Source organism: Cygnus olor, chromosome 23, assembly GCF_009769625.2.
Source record: "Cygnus olor isolate bCygOlo1 chromosome 23, bCygOlo1.pri.v2, whole genome shotgun sequence".
Taxonomy (NCBI): domain Eukaryota; kingdom Metazoa; phylum Chordata; class Aves; order Anseriformes; family Anatidae; genus Cygnus; species Cygnus olor.
In genome coordinates, this window is record NC_049191.1 from 1,947,951 (window position 1) to 1,971,917 (window position 23,967).

At 43.7% G+C, this 23,967-nt stretch overlaps 1 long non-coding RNA gene across 8 annotated transcripts in view; it reads left to right on the forward strand.

Moving 5' to 3' along the window:
* The window catches only part of LOC121058789, a 33,402-nt gene extending 18,671 nt beyond the window's left edge, over positions 1 to 14,731 (forward strand). For 5 of the 8 annotated variants that reach the window (XR_005814349.1, XR_005814345.1, XR_005814346.1 and 2 more), the window contains 4 exons: positions 1,304 to 1,468; positions 10,075 to 10,222; positions 10,816 to 10,885; positions 13,188 to 14,731. This is a non-coding gene — a long non-coding RNA (uncharacterized LOC121058789). Of the gene's footprint in view, positions 1 to 1,303; positions 1,469 to 7,154; positions 7,684 to 10,074; positions 10,293 to 10,815; positions 10,886 to 13,187 lie in introns of all 8 variants that reach the window. The other 3 variants (XR_005814348.1, XR_005814347.1, XR_005814351.1) reach the window with 3 other exon arrangements.
* The last annotated feature ends 9,236 nt before the right edge of the window (positions 14,732 to 23,967 follow it).

Consider the following 23,967-nt stretch of genomic DNA (forward strand, 5'->3'; position numbering starts at 1 on the left):
GGACAGAGGGAAATAAGGTAAAAGATGCTCCATATTGAATGCTTAAGGCATGATGACAATTAAGAGCTTAATGTGTTTATCTGTTGCTTTCAAATGGGGCAGCCAGACTGAGCTGGCTCCAGTCAGGATCTTGCCGTCAGCCTTACACCATTAGCTCAGGTTTCTAATGACATCATGTCCATTCCTTTGCTTGAGTTGGTCCACTTCGGCCAGGGAAGAGTGTTATCATTCTTGTTTTATTACTGGTGACAGCAAGGTATTTTTCAGCTACCTGAAAACACTGTTTGGCTGATCACTTCGTAAGTTATTGGGTTATTGTGAATTATGAAGTTCTTTCATTCTGCTCCCAGCTGATAAAAATGCATTTCCTTGCAGCTAATCTCAATATAAAAATCAAATCCTGTCTCCATTTGCGTGCGTGGTATGATCTAAGCATGGGCTGACATAAGAGGCTTGATGAGAACAGCCATGAAAGCCAGGTTTGGGGTCTGAATCTTTTCTCTTTGGGGGCCTGAACTGAACACAGTCAAAACTTGCCCGTGAATTTGGGTCCAGTTATAGAGGCTTTTATAGAGGAGTTGAGTCTTAGAGTTACTTGGGGCATATCGGTTTGATAGCGTCAATACCAAGTCTGCTAATGGTGTCAGCCCAATAGAGAGCCTCTGCTCCGTGGAAGTCGCTGCCCATAATCGTTTTTTGTAGGGCTGAGGTACAGCTGCACAGAAGTATTTGCAAGGGAAGATCCACCAGTGGTGCGTAAGATGCTTGCTGCTAATGTACTGTGAATTTCTCAAATACCTGGACAATCATCTCTTGTTTTGCTTTCTTATTGATATTTAGTAGTAAGACTGGCAAATAAGAAACTTGCTTTCTCTTCTTCCCCTTGTTCGCTGCCATGCTTAGGTTAGTTTCTTTTAAAATAATAAAACTCTAAATTACATTTTATTTTCTTACCAGCTGCTAACTCTCTGAGACAGATTGGGAGATCAATTATCACAGCAGTGAATGAATCTGATTTTTTCAATATAATTTACAGTAATTCCATATTCTCTGCCCAAGAAGCAAATAGTGCTGGCTTTTTTCCAAGAAATGAGCTTAGAAAGAAGGACAAAATGCACAAAAACGGCAACACCACTCTAATACACCAGCAAGGACTCCTGGCCTTCCAGTGGTTGTAATACTGTACCAAAGGTGGGGAGCGTAGTCCTTCTGCGCTCTCCTAAAACTTCTGTGATAATTCTGGAGTTGACTTTTGGGGCCAGAGATCCCTGCAGCTGAAGTGAGTGTGTTTCTGTTTCCACAGAGGGTCACGGCTGCTGGGGTTACGCTGCCTGCGCTTCACCCAACCGCTGCTCAGAGCACCAGGAGGTTTTTGCTGGACTTCATCGACCTGTGGACCACAGTCCAAGAAGAAAATTCATCCCTGCTTCTGTTACCACTCGTTCCCCCTTGAGGATGTTTACAAGAGGTGGGTACAACCTGCATTTGCTGCTGCTGGTCTGTGACGTGGGGTCTGCCCTCTGGGATGGGGGCAGCCAAGGCGGTGGGGCCAGGCTGCGGGTGTTGGCAGAGAACAGGGGAGCTACACATATATCCAGGGGAGGCCAACACCAAAAGCAGTTTCTGAGAACTTGTGTCACGTATTGAGGATGTATGTTTAGCATGAGCGTCAAATGTGTTTAAATCGTTAACAGAAATGGCATGCAAAAGTTTGGGGGAAGGGGAACAAAACCAAAAAAGGCTGCAACGCTTGTTCTCTTCATTTAAAAGCTCAGTAACTAAATCTCACTTTAGCTCTACCAAGAATACAAATAGTGCAATTAATTGGCAGTAATTTAGAAGTCTTTCATTTCAAAAGCCCCAGGACATGGAGTTTGAAACAATGAATCTGTTGGTGTCATCGGTGGTTCTGCACATGGTCTAAGATGCAAGCAAGCAGGGAAAGGATTTTGCTTATTTTTCCCCTGTTATTTATGGCTTATCTTCACATAGTGAGAGAACATTTGTTTGTTGCATTAAAAATTCCTTCCCAAAGATGACCGGATTGATTTCTCCCCATTCCATTAATACACAAAACAAGAAATTATTATATTTCTCAGTGCAAAGTGGCTCCTGAATCTAGTAACTTTAGGCTGTAGCACAAACACTCAAAGCTCTCGGAGAATACAATAGCGTGAAAGAGGTCACTTGCTGGGTCACAGATGGTTGGCTTTTTTTCGCTTGTTCGGTGAATAACTGCAATTTCTGTCTCTTACGTTTGTACAATCACCATTGTCCTTTACCATGTCTGTGATTTTCCATATTAGAATTGAGACCTCTATTTCGCAAATGACAAGTTCGACTAAAGCAAACACCACACCCTGCATTTTCTTGCAATTTTGCAGGTGTGGTGTTTCAGTCCTGTGATAGATGGAAAGACCAATACTCGTGACTCCACATTACTCCCTCTGCAGAGGTAGAAAGTGCTTTTGAGCATGCATGAATTGCACACCATACTGCGTAACAAGAGAGACAGAACAATATTTCAGTAGCCAAAACGTCAGCAGAAGATTTAGTAGCTGACGTGTTATCAAATCTAAGTGTGTGTGTATGAAATGCTGTGACTGAGGCAAGACAGGTCCTTAGGTGGTTGAGGCTCTGATTCTGGGCAAGTCTCTTTGCCTTAGCAAATGTTAGAGTGAAGAAAGGCTGAGAGCAGGGATGTGCAGCCTGAAGAGAAGGCTCTGGGGAGACATTGCAGCTTTTCAGTACTTGAAAAGGGGCTTTTCAAAGATGGTGAGCAACTTTTTTACTTGGGCAGATAATGATAGGACAAGGGGGAATGGTTTGAAATTAAAAGAGGGGAGAGTTAGATGAGATGTTAGGAAATTCTGCACTCAGAGGGTGGTGAGGCTTTGGAACATGTTGCACAGAGAAGCTGTGAATGCTCCATCCTGGCTGATCTTTGAGGTCCCTTCCAACCGAAGCTGTTCTGTGACTCAGATGGAGCAGTGCTGCTGTTTGTACTTAGTCTGCAAGCCAGTTAGGGCAGAGACTTGTCTGCTAGGTGCGTCCAGTGCACAGCGGGGTTCTAGAAGTGCTTGTGTTCTTTTGTTGTTGCTCTTCTGTAAGTAACAGTGGTAGCTGGAGTGGCCAAAAGGCCTGGGAGAGATTGTTGCTTTGTTTGGAGTGGGAGCTTGGTTTATGCACTGACTTTCACACGCTCTGGGAAGTTGCAGTTAATGTTCTTTGTTTGCATTAGCAAAAGCAGGATCTGACTACATGGTGTGGCGTTTGGGGATCTGCCTAGACTATACCATGTTCTGTGACATTTGCAAAAGACTTGATTGTTTGCACCTCTGAGCATTTGGGCTTATAAATATTTATTAACCTTCTCTGGCATGTATTGCAACCAAGGCAGGAATGATCTTCCCTGCAGCTCTGACTGGGGAAGAGAGGACCCCCTCCATGAAACAGCTGTACGGGCACAGGATCCACCGCTTAGCAACATGTAATGTACTGCAGAGCAAAAGGGACCCAGAAGAAACGTCAGGGATCAGAAAATGGGAGACAAGGGACTGCTGGAGAGCAGGAACAGTCCTGAGCTCAGATGGCAGCACACCCAGACTGGAATTCACATGCAGAGCTCTGCCACTTCAGGGCTGCGTGGGCTTTGAATTGCTTTCCAGTGCCTCTTCATTAAGGTAGATTCTTTACAAGCCTCAGAGAGCAAGAGAAACTCTTCCCTTCACCTCTGTAAGAACTGCATTCGTTGGCACTAACTAATGGAGTTGTTTCCTAAGTTCCAGCTAGACAGTTCTAACACAAAGAGCCTGTTTTAAATGTCCTGCATGGCTACAAGGGGATTGTTTCTTTTGCCTGAAGTAGGCAGTTTTTGACAGTAAAATGAAAGGTTGGCAGGTGTTTCAGTGCCTCTAACAACTGGTGTTGCATGGATTATCAGGACAGGGACGGTGCAGATGCTGCATAAAGCACTTGCACAGGAAGCAATGTCCTGGCTGCTGGTGGCACCGAGGTGTGCAGCCGGTATAAAGGCAGTCGAGCTGCACGAGGGAGCTGTACTTAAACCAGACCTAGAGGATGCAAGTGAGTTAGTGGATTGAGCAGGGGAGGTGGAGGATGGGGTAGAAGAGATGCTCTTAATATGTAGAGGAAAGAGAAAGTGTGTCTGGAGAGAAATGTTTATTAACTACTCAACATAGCAGTCAGCATTCTTCCATCTGGTGTGTGCCAAGTTGAAACATCAGGGCCTGGAAGGGCACACTGGCATTTGCTAATTCAGTCTAAAAGAAGCATCCTCCCATGATTAGGGAAGCAAAGATCATGCAGAATTAGATGGAGGAAACAGGAAGCATTCTCATAAGGTAACTATTGATTATTTAATGAGCTGATAAATGCTAGGCTACAGAATAACTGCACATCTGAGCTGCTTTGGCCTGAGCAGAGGATTCTTTCTCAAAGCAGGCACAGGCCTTTGTGAGCAGGTTGTATGCAATCCCCAGTCACCCAACCTCTGTTCCCAGCAGAGCACCTTTGTGTCAGTTGCACTGCATCAGAGGGTGACCTGTCCCGGGGCAAATCAAAACCCTGTTGAGCTGTTCTCTAGCAGATTGCAGAATAAATAGCTATTTCTTTATCCCTATGTTGAACTATGGGTCTGTTTCTTCTGATAGTATTTCTAGGGCTCTGTAGTGACATTTATTCACCTCTCTCTGCTCTAACATTACCTGAACTGTACTCTGTGCTCCAGGGTTTCTGAGCACCAGTTTCAATGGTGCTAAATCATGGGCCCCAATTCTTTGTCTCCTCAAACAGCTCCCCTGTAGCCCTGCAGAATATAAGCAGCAGTTGATCCTGATTTATTGTGTTATTACAAAATGCAGAGGATTGCTGTCCTTTGCACAGAGAAGACCAAATGCTTTTTTGTTTTACTTCACTGAAATTTTTGGCTCACCTGTCTGGGCTCTTTGGGCACCGCGTGAACAAGGATGCCTTCACTCGTATGCCTCTGTCTCTTAAGGATGCTATAGATAGAGACCCGCTCAGAAACGTGAAGCATTATAATAGTTTGAGGGGGGGGAAAAAGGTGAAAGACCTTTATTGGATCTTCAAACATCAAGGCTAAAGAATATTTTTTGGACAAAAACCTAGACTTCATGCAAATTCTGGAATAGAAAAATAATTTTAAATGTGCATCTCCTAGGTCAAATATATTTTTAAATCTATAAAGAAGCAGCTGGTCTCACATCCTTTCCTTCCACCAATTTTGTTTCCTGTGCATGAGAATACTTTTTCCTAACCAAGGAGCCCCGATATTGTACAATAGCTTAGTTCTCTAAGAAATCTTGCTCTACCTCTTGTGGTCTATAATGCTGCTAACCAGAAGTCTGCACTGATAAAAGGACAAGGCAAAAACTGCCAAACTTCCCTACCCTCTCTTGTCGTCTTCTCTCCTTCCCTCCCTTGAAGGCAATTTATTAATGGTAAACCCTATCTGCTGTTGTGCAGCCCGAACACAAAGGATAACTGCAGGAAATTTGAGAGATTAACAAGATTGTTACACTCAAATGCTTTAAGATCGAGCAAAGCACAGACCGAAAGGAACGTTAATTTACTCGGTTCTCTATTGCAGTACACGTAAACGAAGATCACTTTGAATGTGGCCCCAACAAAAGTACATCTATCATTGGCTGGTGCTGTAGTGGTAGCAGGTAACTCTCATGTGCAATTCAGTAGGAGTTGATGCTGGTTGGGACTATTCACTGGAACAATTTCCTTGTCGTTGTTTATTTTAACCTTGGATTTTAGCTAAGGGGTAGGAATTGGAACAGAATTGGGGGATAAAAAAAAAGGAGTAGGAATCTGAAAAGATGTAGACAACACACAGCAAATGGAAATTGCAGAAACATTTTGATGTTCATATGCTAATTGCATCCCACTTCCTTGCAAACCGCAATCACTTCATTGTTTTTGTGCTGTGTGGTTTTTGAAAAGATTTCATTGAAGCCTCCTTAATGAGGCAGACACAGAGAATGAACGAGAGGTATGTTATGGATGGAAATTTCTTCTGGATGCTCCATGTTAATTCTCTTCTGATTTCTTCCTTAGTAAAGCTGTTCACTTAACAGGCAGAAACCAAATTGGTTTAACTGAGAGACCAGCCAAGTCCAAACCGGCATCCCAGAAACTAGCTGTGCTCCTTTTGCTGCGTGCTACTGCTAAGCAGACTTTTAGCTGTTTTACTTAGCAGGGGTTTGCAGCTCTGCTTCTGGGTTGGTATGAGGCTTCTTTGCCCAGAGTTCTCAGTTTTTGTTTTGAGTTTGAGACTTAAAGGAAAAAATAGTCAATCACCGTTTTCTTTTTCTTTCGTGATTTGACTTCTGGACTATGTGGTTTCATCCATTTCTTCTTCTACTTTATCCTTTTGTTGTCTGACTCTGTGTCTTTGGTATCTGTCATTCCAAAACCCTTTGCCGAATGTTTGGTAACTTCTTTGAGTTGTGATTGTTGTGATTTGCAGCTGGGTAAGGAAACCTGAAACAAGGTGAAGGAGTGGCAGCCTCTGCTCCTGTAGAGAGGTTGGCTGCAATGCTGCTGAAGTATCTAGCAGGAAAGAAGACAATTGGGATGCATTTGAGAAGAGCCTGAGGAAGATGCCCTGGGAAACCCAAAGCCTCTGGGGGGTGATGCGTGTCCTGTAGCGAGTAGTCACTGGGTGGTGGTGCTGGATGGCGTGGCTGTGCATCACTGCAATGAAGAGCTCCAGCCTGGCTTGTGGCTTATTGGTATAATCCTGATGTGCCTCAGCGTGGTGAGGGCTGCTGGAGCCCAGAGATGCGGCAAAAACAAGTGTGACTAGGTGTGTGCTGGAAGGAGTCCTCGGTGTCGTTAATTACAATATGTATAGGCGCAGGCAGTCAGTGAAAAGGGAGTGCAGACGGTGACCCTGTGGCAGCAGTAGAACTAGAGCTCAGCAGCAATATAAAAAGCCTTTTTTTCCCCTTCTAAATGCGGTACTGCAATAAAAGTGTTTAATAAATGAGGAGAGAAGCAAATGAGGTTGTTTCCAGGGAAGGATGCTTATCACTGAGGTAATTTCTATTTTGTGTCTGTCTTGGCTTTATTTATTTCTTCTCTTGTTTTGCTGCTATTAGGGGAGATGATTCAAATGAACGGTGGAAACAAATCCCACTCCATGTCTTTCTGAATCCCGCACAGGGAATGGTGCCATCTGAATAAGATAATGTGTCAGCTATAACTTCAATGAATACACTCAGGGGTTGAACTAAGGACCTTAAAATATTTGTGTATCTTACGTGCCTCTATGTATATTACATAGTGTAGCTTATGTGTGAAATACTACAGCTGGAACTAGCAAGGTGGAGCTCCTGGCTCAACGTCTTTGCCCAAGTATACTCCCTTCACACAAGTGTACCTTGTTAAAGATAATTTAGCTGGAATATGAGTAAACTTCAATCTCTAAATGAGGCTGGACGGGAACTCCAATACTTCCAAAATTGCTGTGGAGTTTGAACTGCTTCCCTGCTCCTACTGTTCTCTATCGTTTCTAACTACAGCTGATGAAATTGAAGGGGCAAGTCAGTATCTTTTTTTGTCCATACAGCAACAAAATGTATAAGAAATCTGGAATCCTGTAAAACTTCTGACCGCAATGTTTTCATGGTAAGTAGCTACAGTGTCTGAAATTAGCCTGCCATGAGGGAGAGCTCATGTCAGAACACCTCCTTCTGCTAATTTTAGCACACGCATCTTGGGAAATGATGCCACAGAGTCTGTGGGAGTCTGAGCCTTTAAGGCCAGAACCAACTGCAAGATCATCTCATCTGACAGCCAGCATAATGCAGCATTCAGCAATTGCTGCATCAGGATGGTGAGTCCAGGAAATATCTTACAGATACACGCAGTGATGCAGAGACTCCACATGAAGACAAGTCAACCAGGTTCCTAGCTGAGTTGTTTCCAGTAGCTTTTCCAAAGTCTTTAGGGTGCAGTTGTCCGCTGAGACGAAATGTAGGCTTTTTTGCTGTGTAATGGTCAGACAGAAGAGTGACAAGACATCCACAGGAAACCATCAGTTGAAGCAATAGCCATATGATGAGTTTAGGTACAGCTCCTGGTTCAGGATGATAGTCTGTGATGAATCTCAATTTTTGTCCTGCTTTAATATTAAAAAATCCTTGAAACATTCTGTTGTTCCCACATGAAAACAATGTATTTGAGTGTGACTTGGCTGAGTGGGATGTGATTTGTCAAAGTCTTCATACTCATTAGCTTTCTGCTTGTTTCACTCCTCTTGATGCACCTCACTTCCACCTCCACTCCTGCTAATGCACTTTGTGTTTTCCATTGTCGAAACACGTTTTTGGTCTGATCAGGCAGAGACAGGCATTGCCGTGTTTAAAGAATATGCACTCTTAATTTGATGGCATTATGATCAGCTGAAGACATGTTCCTTTTGTTCATGTTTCTTTGCTTAGACACTTGCCAAGATAAATCGAAATGTAAAAATAGCTGTCCTTGTTTAAGCAATTATATTTAATAAGGCTCAGAGGGAAGTGTGTTCTAGGAAATGCAAAGGGTGAGAACTGAAGGACTCTTGGGACTTTTGTCCTGGCTTTGCTACTGGTTTGGCACTTAGCTTTGATTTGATGGTAGAACAAAAAATGCCCCTGGTCTGCAGTGCAGTTGTGTGCTTACACTGCATGCGTGAGCTGTTGCAGCCACTGGTGCCAGTGGAGAGGACCCTAGAGGTCACCAGCACTCTTTTTAGTGACTCTCCCAACATAGGGGCATGTATCAGAGCTGAACTGTTAATATTAAAATGGCAAATTTAAGTGAAATGTAAGTTGCAGAGGCAACTCTTAATTTTGTTGGGCGTCATATAGTTGTGCTAGGATGAGACAAGTGGCAGGTTGTAGTTGTTGTAGTTCTCTAGCTGCTGAAGTTGGAGAACTTGAATTTTTTTTTCATCCTGTTGTGTTCTGTCTTACTTAGACTATAATATCCCAAGGGCGGGGATTTTCTGTTGCTTGAAGCCCAGCAGGACCTGATCTCAGTTGCATTCCCCTCATTACTGTAATGGGGAGGGGACTTGAGCCACCTGAGAGAGAATACTAGTCTGTAGAGATGAAAGTCAGGTCTTGGGTTAGCCTTTAAGAGCCTATTAGATAAATAATGTCCTATGAAATAAATAAGCACATGGCCTCATTCTTTACAGTCATGAGCTTTCCCAGCAGTGTTTCAAATCAAGTCCTAATTACTTCAGAAGCTTCTCTAGCACTAAGCTTCTGTGGAATTGTACACATATTCCCCTAGATGGTATGAAGAAAGTGACTGCTGTTTGCTACTCGTGCAACAAAAAAAGATGTTTCCACAGTTAAAGAGCTCAACTGAAACCAACAGCAGCAACTACATCAACAGACGCACACAAACAGCACCTGCTTCTGCTGTGGAAGCTGATCAATTGAAATTGATTCTTCCACTGTGATGGCAAATAAAACCCCCACATTTTCCAGGCTCTTGACACAAAACTTATTGTATGTCATGTAAAATATTTATGCTAAACTCATTTGGAAGCTGTAACTTATTATCCGCAAATGAGTTCAAAACCTTTTCAAAAGGCATTTTACTTCTGAGCAGAAAAGTGCCTTACTGTCTTCAGTGCTCTGGGGTTTGAATACACGCACACACACTTACTTTATCTACCCAGGAATAATTTGATTTTTGGAGAATGGTGTTAATTTTTTTATTTTGTTTGGGAAGGCTAATTCATTGTATATTTTTCTTTCTACGTGTGTTCTTCTGCACTAGTGAGTAAATTATTTCTTTTTTTAAGAGAGCAAAAATATTCCATTCTTGAACTGGGGAATGAGCTTTGAATTTCCTGCTCCTTTTGCCATGGATTCCCTGGGTTTCCTTGGACAGATTTAGCTGCTTATTGGAACTCAGCAGGATTTCATTATCAGCAGATGTGAATCTTTTAGAGTTCAATTAAATCATGCTCACTGTATGTCTCTCCTGTAGATGAAGACTCTTGTTATCTTTATTTTGCAGTTATAGGAACCAAGAGGTTTAAGGGCCCACCTACAAAAGAATATGAAATTATCCAAAGGCAAAGATGAAGATTTGTGGTTTCTCCTCTCTTTATGGGAACAGCTTGCTTTGAGTGAAAGTCTCCTGCCAGCCACAGATGTGCAGTTGAGTAATGTAGTTAACACTTGTCTGTCCTCTGTGATGCTTTATCTTCACAGAAACCCTTTTCAGGGGTCAAGGTGATGACAGTAATTTCCATCTATGTTAGTTTAAGACTGCTTTTGCTTTCTGGAAAGACCTCAGATTTTTGTTGTTGCTAGCACAGCTGCTTTATTGACCTGACCCACCCCTTCAGGAAACCTTTCCAAATTGCACAAAATAATGATCTGATTTGGTGGTGGAATTTCCTTTCCTTTCATTGGAAGGACGCCCTTCCATCAAAGAGGGCCCTTTGCTGCATCTCCAGAAACATCACTGGTAGGAGGATTCTGCAGCAGTGATAAATATGCTATTTTCTTGGTTTTAATAATTAAAAATGCACTTAAATCCTTCTGCACACACTATAGAAAGGTCTATTGCATTTATTCTAGCCTCTCACAGATCCTTAAGGTTTTATGGGTGCTTTAAAGCAGAAATAAAGATCCTTTTTTATATCCAAAAACCAGATGTCTCTCAAACTGCCATCCTATTCTCCACAACTGTAGTTATTTTCTCTTTAAGATGTTGCATCTGGACCATGGTCCTTTGCCTTTCCTTTTCTAGAGATGTGCAGGCTTACAGCAGAAGTCTCCTGCTCGCCTCACCCCAGAGGTCAGCACGGCGTTGAGCAGAGGTGAGTGGTGCTCTGTTCCAGAGAAGCACACGCAGCAGGGCTATGCCCGTACGCTCGCCAGGCTGAGCAGGGAGCTCCAAGGACTGGAACAGCTCCTCGGCTGGCCCCGTGGGCTCCTCGCTCTCACTGTCCCGTGCGGTTGTCCAGGCTGCAGTTCGCAGTGCAGAAGGACAGGCTGAGCCTAAAAGGGGTAGGGACACAGCCTGTCCCCCTGCCCCAAATGTTCACAATTCCTTGGCTCCGTCTTGGTCTGGTGGGATTTGCTGCCTTCCCATGCCTGCTGACCTTTTCTGAGGTACGTAAAAGCATCCATGGGAATCTTTTGTAAAGACAGACGCCCAGCTTGAAACAGAGATATTCAGAGAGGTCTGCCTCCATCTTCCTCCCCATGTCCTGCATAAAATGTACCTAGCTGACGTGATTGTGCTCTAGCTCAGAAGCAGGTTAAATTCTTAATACTTGCAATATGGCCGTGTCAAGTATCCCTTTGCTTCCATTTTCCATCTGTATAATGAAGATAATTCTGTCCTGCTCCCGAATGGCAGCACTAATAAAACTCACGGGTCCTGCAAGTATCCAGATCAGTGCGGTTTTGTTTCTGAAATTATTCTGGCACTGCAGGGAGAGGAGGTAGCTAAGAGCATTGAAGTAGCAGACATTACACCATTAGCTTTGAGTACTTGATTGGACTGCAGAATATCAAAGGATAAGAAAATCCAATGAATTCAAAGAAAAGTTCTGTTCTGCAGAATCATTATATCAGAACAATGTATATGCAGCTAGTTTTGAGCTCTACACAAGAAGTCTCCTGGAGAAATAGACCTGATGTATCTAGGCTGTTTGGAATATATATTTGTTTTCATTATCACTCTTTGGCAGAAAACGTCCTCCAAAGGAAATAAATACATGAAAGTATTAGATGGGAAAAACCGGTGATTTTTACAATCTGCTTTCCTCCCACCTTGCTTTTTTGTATTTGTGTTCTATCTTGTTTTAGAAGCTCTGTTTCATTTATAATGAAGTTTCTTGAAGCTTGATTGGCAGCTGAGGACAATTTACAATATACCAGCTGGAGTATAAAGGCACTGTGATGAATGGCTTAGGAAAACACAAGGAATGAAAAATACCAATTTCAGTAATGGGGTAGGTTTGTTGACAGAAGTCGCTTTGGTTCGATTTAAGTTCCCTCTGCTGTGAGCAGTCTTGGTGTGAGGGGCATCTGGTGGCGCAACCACAGTGTGCACATCACTGCTCCCAGCCTGGCCCCAGCTCCCCTGGGCGGTGGTGCTGTGCCACCACACACTTGTGACCCCCAAGTTAGTGCTTCTAACCTTGAGCTGCTTTATCCCCAAACTGCAGGCTGCCACCTACACGTCCAGTTCTCTTCCATGCCTGTTGAACTGATTCCCAAGCACAGGACATGCCTTTCTGGCATTCCCTGTTCAAACTGCTTCTGCCGTTTGACTTAAGTATAATGGAAAAATCTGTGAAGCCCAGCGTGTCAGGTAGTGGGAGTGCAGACAGGATGGTGGATGGTATACTGAATTGCGGGAGGAATCTAATATTAAAGCAGATAATTAAAATAGAAAATAAATTGAGAGACTTTACTAGAAAGTAGAAAGTTAGTTTTCAGCAACTGAATTGGGAATAAGGAACACAATATGCTATATCATTGCCCCTTAAGGGAAGGATGCAGATGAAATCCCCCCTGAGCAAAATAATGAGGTTAATTGGGGAGGCACAGCTATTCTTATTGGGGAACACAGGAGGCCAGCATGTTACTGTCTTGGCAAAAGAGACTTTGATGACCAGCTGGGACTGATGTTTTTTAAAAAAAAAAAAGTTATAAAAACTATCAAACTGTCTTAGTGCAGTAAATAAACATGCCAATGCATGGAGAGGAACACACAGGCAAACTGTTCAGTGCAAAATTACATCCTAAACGAAGCCGTTGCCTAAAAAGGACAAAACTGCAATCTGCAGCTGTGGCTCTTATGCTTCTCCAGAAACTTCGGATACTCCTTAGAACATGTCCAGGTGGTGAGGAACATTTTCTGATATGGATTTATAGGTCGTAATCTGGCAAAATGTCATGATTGACTTTGTTCACAAAGCTGTGAGGTGTGTGCTATGGCTGTAGTGTGAGGCAGCAATGAGAGCACGAAGCTTGGATTCAGAGCCTTCATGAACGCACCCTTGTCCTGCAATGCAGTGCAGATTGGGTAGAAGATGCTTTCTTCCCCCACCTGCTGTGCTGCACGGCTGTGCAGTGCTCCCAGCTCTCCCATCTCTCCCCTTGCAGAATGAAACCTGCTCACAGCTGTGTCGGTCCTGGCCTCGGCAGGAGCGCACGTGGGAGAACCTTTGGCAAGGAGAGAAGAGAGGATTTGCCCGAATACACTTCTGGCTGAGCAGCGACTCGTTCAAGTCCTTGAGGTAAGTCTCATTTATGGTGCTGGTGCAGAGGGGTGAGAACGGATCTTCGGCCCTGCTGGCTCTGTGCAGGCTGTTGCCTTTGGAGCAGAGACTTGGTCTGTATTTGTGGATGCAAAGTGGTTCACGTGCAACACTTAGGACATCTAAAGTAAAAGCGCATTTATGCTCGAGGGAAAAATGGACCATGCGAATGTCTTGAGTGACTAAAGGGAAGGGACAGCAAGCCAAGGAGAAGGGGTAGGAATGTATGGAGGAGGGAGAAAGCATCTTCACCATTCTTCGTGACAAGAGAAACAAAGCATGTTCTCTCCTCGCTCAAATTAGATGTATTTTTTTGTTTTAATACTTGCTAATATATGCTAAGCTACCACTGCTTTTCAGAAATTGACAGTTAGGTGCCTCTGCTGCCTTCAGTCACCCTGGAGTTAGGGGGAAGGTTTATTTTTATAACTTCAGCATGACATGACGGTGAGACGGTTTTATATTTATTTCACCTGGAGAGGAATAGCAGAGTAAGGCATGACTTGGTTAAGAGTGGAGCTGACTTTGCATTTCCTGAAGTCCAAAACAGGTTGAGATGTGTGTTTGAGAAGGGGGGAGTCCAGGCCTGCTTCTCCAGTGGGAACCGAGGGGCAGGAAATCAGCCAGGCAAGGAGAGCAGCTTTGCCTTGCTCCACTGTCCTTTAAGAGAGAAGGGGAGAAATAGCTTAATTGCATAAGCCTTGTGGTTCTCCATTAGTATAATCGCAGTAGTAGAAAGAAGAAGGGTGGTCGGGTCAAGCATTAAAAAGCCTGAAATGGTGAAAAGAGATAACTCAAGCTACAGCAGCTTTGGAAACAATTCTTCAGAAGTGGGTCGAAAGGGATAACCAACACATTGTGCCATGCTCTCTACTTTCACTGATAATAGTCTGAGGGATGAAAAATTGACCCGTCATAATACGGTACTGTTACACGACTCTTCTCATCTAGATTTCAAATGCTTTTAAAAAAAAAAAAAAAAAGTGCTGCATTAATCCCTTCCAAAGATGCAGAAAATAAAGCAAAGGAATTAATTGAAACTCACCCAGAGCCATCAGTGAGTGCGGTGGAGTTCAGAAGCCTGTCCCCCGCCCAGGCAGTCTGTCCTGGCACTGGCACGCCGTGTCTGCCTCGCAGGATTGTGGAGAGGAAGGAAATCTTTAAGGTGCTCTTTAGTTCAAAGTTATGTTACTGGTTTTGGGGTTTTGTTTGCTTTGGTTGCTTTTTTTGTTGTTTTTGTTTTTCACTTGCTGTGAAAACCTTTAATGGAAATAACTGATTTTTCCTGGTGTGGCAATAAAAGCCATCTTAAGGTTGTGGACATGACACACCAAAAAAAAAAAAAAGAGTTTTGTCTACCTTTCAGTGAGCAATTTCCATGGGGTCCATGCCCTGTATTGGGTCTCCCACTTGGCTGTGCACACATCCGTAATTAAGCTGATGTGACACTGCTGAAGACCCTCGCTGCCTTCACCTGGGAGGGCAGAAAACAGACTGAAGAAATGCTTGATGCCTATTGCAGTGCTGTTGGTAGCTTAGTAAATTATTTTTATTGGCGTGATCTGCACCTCTAAGAACATCTTGTAACCTTAATCTGCTTTAGGTGGTTGGTTTAAGATATTTACAGTATTTACTTCTGTTAGTTCTGTTTTTCTTGATCTTGTTAGCGTCTTGATTTTTAACAAAAGAGGATTCAATGTTTCACTTGTAGTGAATATGCTTAAAATAGTCTCCTGGAGAAGGAGGACAACTGTTCAAGCCCCGCCACATTGCACCCCGTAGCAAATAGTCACGGAAGGCAGAGGCAAGGAGCCACCGAAGTTGTATCAAAATTTAAAATGGGACATGCCTCAATTCTGGCAGATCTTCCTCTTGACACTTTTAATTTCAAAAAAGCACCAGAGGAGTTTGACTATTTTTTCCTTTGGCTTATTTTTCAGTTAAAAGCTAGAATTTTGCTGCTAGATTATTTTTAGCTGGTAGTGTTACAGGGAATAGCACGGTCTGATCTCAAGATGTTTGGCAGGCTTTCTTATTACCTTTGAAAAATCTGGGTAGGATGTGATCTTTGTTATGCTGGTATGAATTCAGGGGATGCAGACTCTGAGGTTTTTCTTTGCAATGAGAGACTTCCTTGCACTACAAGAAATGCAAATGCAATCATCCAGCTTTACCCCTCCCCTCCAAAACAATCAAAGTAGCTTTTAGAGATTGATGTACAAGAAAGGAAAAAAAAAAAAAGTAAATCAACCTTACCAAAGTAGTAACTAAGCCAAATCATATGAAAAGTAGCACTGACCCTAAATAAATAAATAAGCCACAGACAAAGAAATGGCATCTACCCTCCACTGCCGATGCTGACTGCTGGATGAAATAATATCAGTTTAATTTTGGTTTTATGATTTTGCATCTTGGTATGTGTGTCTTTAATGTTGTTTTTAAAAATGGTCTCTTTGTATGTGTTTATTGTGATGTGCTATAGAGCACCTTCAAAGCAGTTGCAAGGAACAAGGAGTCATTTTTGACTGAAGCATATACCGTAGGGTAAGGATTAGCTCAGTCTGTCCTTCCTCTCTTAGGACTTTAACACAAAGGGAAAACAAGATTTTAAGCTTTTGAACATTGATTCAGTGACAGTACATGTACATTTTTAAGGGACATTAAGGTCACTGAACATTCATTCTTAGAGAAAGTGTCATACTGACAAGGCAATTATTGATTTTTTTTCTAACCCAGAGGTGCTCTCTTCCTTCATATGTCTGTGTTTGTATATATTATGTTCTGGTTTTCCCTTTTCCTTGGGCTTCACCCCATTGCCATTTTTAGGTGATTTAAGTCATTAATCATATAATGGCCGGAAGGTGCATCGTGCAGTCCTGTGAATGAGAGCCTGTAGTGCCCAAGGATGCAGTTTCCTACACCCTTGGGGAACATGGCTCAGGCACATCAGTGAAGTGTCTGGAGGTGCGGACACAGCTGATCCCAGGAAGAAATTTGTGATCAGTGGTGGTCTGAGTCTTGGGGCTGGACTTTAACTGGTGATTTCAGTGAAGATGTAATGATTTAAACTGAAATAGAAGGTTTTGGAATATCAGCTCTGAGCAGGAGGTGATGAGCTAGAATGACTCTTGGAGGTGGAGAAAGCAAAGGCTTAGGCTGCAAAGGGCTGAGAACTGTGTTCCTCTGATGTTGCTGAGCTAGCAGTGGGTACGATGTTAACCATAATCAAATAATATTTCGCTAACTCTACATACAGGCGTTAGAGGGTCAGTCGGTGCAAGTGGGGTCCCCAGTATCTGCTGGAGATCTGAGCAAGCCACGTGTCAGCCCTGCCTCTGCATGCTTCCCTCTAGCTGACGGGCTCTAGCCACGTGCTTACTGTAGGCTTCTACTTTCAAAAAGCCAGTGTAGCACTTTATCTTCTCCTGCTGAGGCACCCAGTGTCTCTATTAGCTCGATAATTACTCACCAAAGTTCCTGTTTTCATAGCAGTGATAACAGTTGTTAATCACATGCTGTGCTAGGATTATACCTCCTCTGCCAATCCCATGCTTTATTCTGAACTTGACACATGACAGCCAGGGATGTAGATTAATGCAACTGCAGCAAGTCATTAAGTTTTATTAATTGTTAGTATTAAGCGTGTGAAGATGGAATCCATGGTCAAAGATGTCTAATGGGGAACCACAACACACTCTTAGGGTCCGGCAGGTTCATTCTCCAAAACTTTTTATCTGGGGAGAGGATCGCAGTCAGCATCAGAGAAACAGCATTAAGATGGGCATAAAGAGATCAGCAAGTAGCAGAGGAGCAAAAAGTCAATATGGGGTTGTTGATAAATCCCTGAAACTGGGAACTACTAGCGTTGGGTCATGAGAAGTAAAAATGCCATATAGGCTAGACGTGGTTTTCTGAACTGGGGGACTAAGTCAATGTGACTACTGAAATGGCAAGTGAGCTGAAGCCACAGGAAGCACTGCGTATTAGAAGAACGTCCTGTAAAAAAGCTCCATTTCAAGTCCTTTTGTGTCACGCAAAGTAGCAACGGAGTAACTCTGCATTCTGTCCATCTTAGTACCGGCAGAGAAAATAAAAGGAAGACCACACAGACAAATAGCTAGCATATCTTTTTATAGAAAGGATGAATTCATAGTAGGTTGTTTTGTATTTATAGGTGAAGCATCTTTCAGTTTCACCAGCATAAGATGGAGAACTGACTTCTGTCTGACTTGCATCTGCCTAGCCATAAAAGCAATTTAAAATATGTATCTGTCAGCAGAGTGATTGTATTGTATGAATATCTCATACTGCCCCTGAACATACACCTGCTGTGTGGCAGTCAATCATAAAACATCAAGTATGAGATGTTGTGTTATTGCTCAGTATTGTTTATTGCGAAGTACAATATAGTGGAAGCAGGGCTGAAGGGTCTGTAAAGTTCAAGTGATAAATGAGAAGAGTAACTTCAGAGTTTTTGGAAGAAAGATTTCAACAAAATCTGATGTGTAGAGAAAAATACTTCAATTCTCAACTTAATATTGATGGTGGTCCACGTCCGCGGTCCTTTTAGTGCCTAGTCCTTAACAACATTTGTCTAGGCAGGAAAATGCTAGCCAAAATGTAACGCAGGACCAGAAATTCTTCCTGTGAGAGTACAGAGCTAGTTTCACGGGTGGGAAATATTCAATAGACCTGAACTGATTATGGACCTAGTCCATATGTATATCTAGTCTAAACACAGATCGCTAAATTTCAGTTAGCTCTTGCCTTCACTCACCTAAAATATTCTGGAGGGTTTCTCATGCAGCCTGATGTTCTGTTCAGGTAGCAGGAATGTGGCATGGTGACAGGAAAACCTCCTGCTGAGCTTCCCGATCATGTGGGTGGTTTGGAGATGCAAACGAACAAGCAATTCAGGTGAATGTTTCAGTAACTGGGGAGAGTTGCTGGTGAGGAAAAGAGATTTTTTTCTTCTTTTCTGAACCTGTGAAAGAATGCCCTGAGCACATCATATCCAGCTTTAAAAATACAACATGCTCCGTTAGTTGAGCAGTGAAATATTATTCAGCAGCGAGCAGTATTCCCCCTTCAGTTTCCTGTGCTCATTGCCTTTTAAACATCAACAGCACTGCAAGCTCCCCAGTCCTACAAGGTGTCTTCCTCTGAAAACCAGGAAGAAAATCCTGGGGAAGACCGCTTTTGTCCAGTGCACAGGAGAGCAAGGCTTTGTTGCCTTTAGGTGGTCCATGAACTGCCCCAGTGAGCAAGGAGGGCAGTGAATGGGGAGCTGAGGTGATGGACTCTGCTGGGGGCCGCTGGCTGAACTTTCCTCCAAGGGTTTGTCCAAAGCAAAATGCAGAAGTGTTGAGAGGGGGAGGAAATAAAAAAAAAAAAAAAAAAAAAAAAAGCACAGCTCAACAACAAAATGATTGCTGCAGGGAGAGAAAAAGCAGCTTCTGTTGAATGATGCTGGCACAAATGAAAATAATTTTCTTTCCCTTTTGACTTAATTTTTCCTCTGCTTGCATTTTGCATAATAAGGCTATAGATGCGCTGGGGTTGCTGTTTTGGGCCAAACTATGGGGCAGTTTCTCCTTCTCCCTCTCCTGCTCTTGCCTAGCAGAAGAGCTTTTCAGGCCAATTCAGATGGACCTGGTTATGACATGGTGGACCCAGCCAGCACATTTTGGCTGCAGGAACTGGTCGGCTTTGAATGTTGTTTGGCAGCGCTGATTATAAATAGAGCCTAGGGTTGGTTCTTTGGCTCTGCAGCATACAAATATAGATTTGTTCACTATCCCTGGGTCATAAAAATCTCTTTAAGGCTGCTCTCCAAACAGAGAGGATCATTTTGAGAAACCTCTTTGTACTGTGCCTGTGTCTGCCTCCCTCGGATCAATGGCGAGGCATCCTGCTTTATTATTTCTCTTCACATGGCATAGGTGGGATGAGGGAAGGACTGCAGGGAGCACTTTGGGTTGCCAAGGATGGTATTGTCAAGTCTCTTTCTGTTTTCCCCTTTATCTCAGTGTATCATGAAGCCTTTTGCTGACCAGTGAAGGTGACCACCTGTCCCATTCTTACCTCTCCCAGGCCGTTTCTGTTCAGACCAGCATGAGGATGCTCAATTATGTCTTACCAGGAAGCCTTCTATAGCCAGGTCTGAGTTTCTCTCCTAAGGGTAGAAGTGATGCTTGGTGAAAAGGGCCGTAAAAGTGGCTCAGGTAGTCACAACTGGAGCTGAGAGATCTCCTTTCTTACAAAGAAGATTCTGGTGTGTAATAAGTCCACTGGAGATGTCTGTTCCTATGACAGGGTCAGGAGGGATTGCCAAGAAACCAGACCTGAAGGCTTTGATATCTTCCTTTTAACCTTTGCAGCAATAGCAGTCTGGAGAGAGGGGGGGGGCGAAAAAGAAAGGAGTAATCAGGTTGGGTGAAAACAGGCAGCAAGTCCACAGCTGTGGCCAGCCAGCTAAAAATCCTCAGATTTTGAAGATGAGACTTGTTGTCTCCTGGGTCTTTGAATGCAGCGTGCAGCGTGTCACTCACGGCAGCCTTTCCGAGGAGCCAGACCCACGTCCTTTCCTTGCAGCCAACTTTTTGTTGTCAGGCCCTTCTCAGTGTGAGAGGGAAGAGGTGTCCCTTTACAGCAGGGTGACCATATAAAGATGAAGAACTTTGTTATTAACCCTTTACACAAGGCCTACTATAAGCATCTGTGGAAAGAAATAGCCACTGGTTTTATGTAGTATTAAATATTCCACTTTACTCAACCTATTAGTGGTCCAAGTAGCATTCACTATTGCTACCTTATTCAGAATTTCTTTGACTTTTCACATTAAGATCCTCACCCCTAGCAAAGTAACACCCAGGGTAGCCCTATCTTACAGCTTCAAGGCAAAGAGATATGTCACTGCACATACTTTAAAGCAGGGACGAGTCTAATCAGAGGCAAAATCAACTCCTGTCTCGGTGCTGTGGTGATGTTGACTGTCAATTACTGCACAGGAATGCTGGCTGCCTTTCTCTTTACCCTGTAACCTTATTGCCCAGCATCTGCAAAGCAATGGTAATTTGCCAAATGTAGGAATTGGGATAAACAAATTTGTTACGTAACTTTTCAGTTGCCAGGAAACGTGATGATTTTTGACTTCTGCCTTCTGACTGGAGTAATGGATTCAGGACAGAGAAGGTGCCTACAGAAATGAGTGGCATTCACTTAGTTCGGGACGTAGCTGACATGGTAAATATACTTGAGGCCAAAATCTGCAGTTCTGGGCCAGAGCCAGTTATTTACCCTTAACATTGCTCATGTTTACCGTGATAACTTAATTTACTACAGCGAACTGCTTAATGATTGCCATCCACAATGCCCCGAGCTACCTGGCTGGGACAGACAGAAGCCACCCTGTTATTCACAGGTGTCCCTTAGGATCTATCTGAGAAATCTGTCACCCTGACACGTTCATTAGCAATGCATGAAGGTTCTGAGCAGGATTACTAGTGGCTCCTTTTTCTTTTGCATCCTGTGGCTGAATTCCTAGTCCTACATATGGACATAGGAGCTCCTGTTCAGCCCATGCTGGGACCAGATTTGCTAGAGAGCCTTGTCCAGGTTTTTGGATTTTCGCCTGCATGTGAGCCCTTACAGAAGGGTTCGTGGTGATGCTGCCAAATACCCAGCAGTGCTCCTGGGTCACCTGGAAATGTGAATATTTGCTACAAGGGTACACTTGTACTGTGCGATTCGGCACGCTGTGAGGACACTTAGCCTAGCTTTGAGGCTGAATTGTTTGAGGTGTGCATTTGGGCAGAATCTCACTGACATGGCAAAAGAGCTTCTGTCACCCAAAGCAGGTTGTTTAGAGCCAGTCCAGGTCTGTGTGTGACTGCCTGTGGCAGCTGGATGGCACTAGCTGGGAGTGGAGAGCTTGAAAGAATCTTGCCCTGAGCGATTGTGCTGCACTGGTCAGGCAGTCCCAGCACTTCGGTGTCTGGTGGCCGTTAAAGACTATTGTTGTACTTTGTGATCTAAAGGAATATTAGAGGAAGTTATTTCCATTTGTGAAGCACAGGGAGAGAGCAAGAAGATGCAATCGAGTGCAAAATTTTATTTTTAAAAGCTCCTTTTGCTTAAACAGTCTCATTTCAGGGGTAGCTTAAAGTACATAATAGTCCATAGAACAGTTGGGCAGACTCAATGCAGGATGATATTTTAATGTACTGTTTGAGAAATGACAAATAGAAAGGTTTACTTGCTTTAAAACACTTCCCATTTAAAAGGCCTACAGCTACATCTGGTACTAGATGACTTTGTAATGAACAACAGAAAACGGTAAGTGGTGTCACTTTGTCTCCAGGATGTTTTGAAGTCCAGGTATCCCAAAGCACTTATCAAAGCTATTATGAAATGCTTTGAATTAATGACGAAACAGACTCTAATGCAGTGATTGTGTTAAGCACACACTTGGATGTTATGGACCTGCTCGTGGGCTGAATTGTCTGTGCTGCTCTGATGTGGAGAGAGGGAAGGACTGAAAAGCATGAGCATTAGGAATTGTGCCAGTGCTGGTGCGGAATGCCCTAACAAAACCCTGAGAAGGCACCTGAGAGCAGCAGCGCGTGAGCTGCAGGTCTGGGACAAAAGGAATTGCTCAGACTGCGTTAAGGGAAGTTACCACAGTGCCTGACCAAATCAACTGATGCTTTTCTTGGCTTATTCTGTGAGGTGCTGAGTACCTTGTATTCCTGCCTGGCATCTGCAGGAGCCAAGGGCGGACAGTGTCCCTGCAGGGCCAGATGCTCATTTATTGTGGGCTGCTCAAATAATGCTTGGGAGAATCTTTAGAAAAAAACTGCCTTAAAGTGAAAGTTGGGCTGTTAATTGTAATTTATGTTGGGAAAGTTGAACAGAATCTTCGCTTTTCTAGAGTGTAATCAGTCATGTTTTGATATATACAAACAAAATAGCTTGGGGAAAATCAGAGGGAAAAACAATGACTAATGATCCTGTGCTCAGCCTGTGGATGCAGGTCTTCTAATTCCTCCCCTGCCACTCCAGGGTTACTTGCCCTTTTCTTTAAAGACCACGAGTCAGGAAGCTTCTTTTCCTGGGGACAAGGAAAATCTTATGACCTAGCGAAGGCGTTTTTCTCTAATGACCTGAGTATATTTTGGTGAGTTTGGGCGAAATGGATGCTGGGCTACCCTCTGTCCTGAGTTCTGCATAACTCTGATCTCTAGGACTGCACTTGGCCCCCACGAATGAGGTTTAGAGCCAGGCTGCTCGTTTGTTGGGGCACGTTAGCTCATTCCAGGTGAGGATTTAGCCTTTGTTACCTGTAGTGTTAGCAGCTCTTCCTTGGACTGTTTGTAGCAGAGCCAGCCTTCTCTCCGACTCATCAATGCCCACAGAAACACAGAAAATCAGTTCCTGATCACAATACCTGTTTAAGAAATCAGGAACTGCATTGCCCTCTTGATGTAAACTTGTGTTAAGGTCAGCATCAGGGACTTGCAACAAGCGGTGACGCGAGGTCAGAAAACCTGGGGCCAGGTTTGTAGTGGGTGACAGTGCTCTGTTCGCCTACTGGGGGCTTCAGACCAGACCCCAAATTCCACCTCATCTGCTCCCTGTGCTAGTGCAAACCTCAGCGTAGAAACTGTTTAAAAAAAATAATCCCATGCCAATGCAGTGCACGCTTCAGTACTGTGTAGCTCACTTCAGCAGCCTTCTGGCCTGATCTCTGAATGTGATTTATGCACGTGGCTGTGCCTGCTCAGCGCAGCCTCGTGCCTCTGGCTGGGAAGGTCTGTCTCCCCTTCTTGGTGTCGATCGCAATGACAGCTGTCGTGTGCTAGCTCCTTCCGCTGCTACACCTATGTGGTTACAGAAATCCTCAAATCTTGACGAGCTCCTAGAGCATCCACTTTGCGGTCTGTGGGCAAATGTTTGTGTGTGATGTGTACGTGTATGTTTGCACACACGTGTCCTTGCAATAGGTGATTTGCAAAGAAGGATGCTAGGCAACACAGACAACTTCAAGCATCATCTGCTAAGGAGCCCTAAACAGCTTGCATTTGTTTTGGAGTGAAAATCCTCCAATTGCTCTCCTACCAACCACGTAACATATTCTGAGATGCCGTGCTTCTGGAAGCTGAGGCTTGCAGCTGAAATGTCTGAGCGCAGGGCTAATGCGATTGCTGAGATAAAATGCAACATTCATAAAACCGCCATGTGCCAAGTAACTGCTGAGTGGCCTGGGCCAGATGCTGATGTCAGCTCCTCCAGCATATTTCCACTCCTTTGAATGGATTATTTTGGCTTTGCATTGGGGACTGGCTTCTGGCCAAAGAGTTTTGCCTTTGGTATATGACAAGTTGATTCTCTAGGACAGACGAGACCTTGCAGAATAGCTAGGGACTACTCCAACCCGCTATTTTCTCCATTGAGTGGGAAGACAGCGTGTGAGTGTGGCTGCTGTACTCTTACAAGAAGGCAAATCTGTGGTGAGAATGGAAGTGCTGTGTATCCATACCGTAGCTACCTTGGGACATTCAGTGCTGCTTGTGTTAGAAGGCTTCAGCGCGGGAAGGAAATGTCCTACTGAGGAACTGATGCTT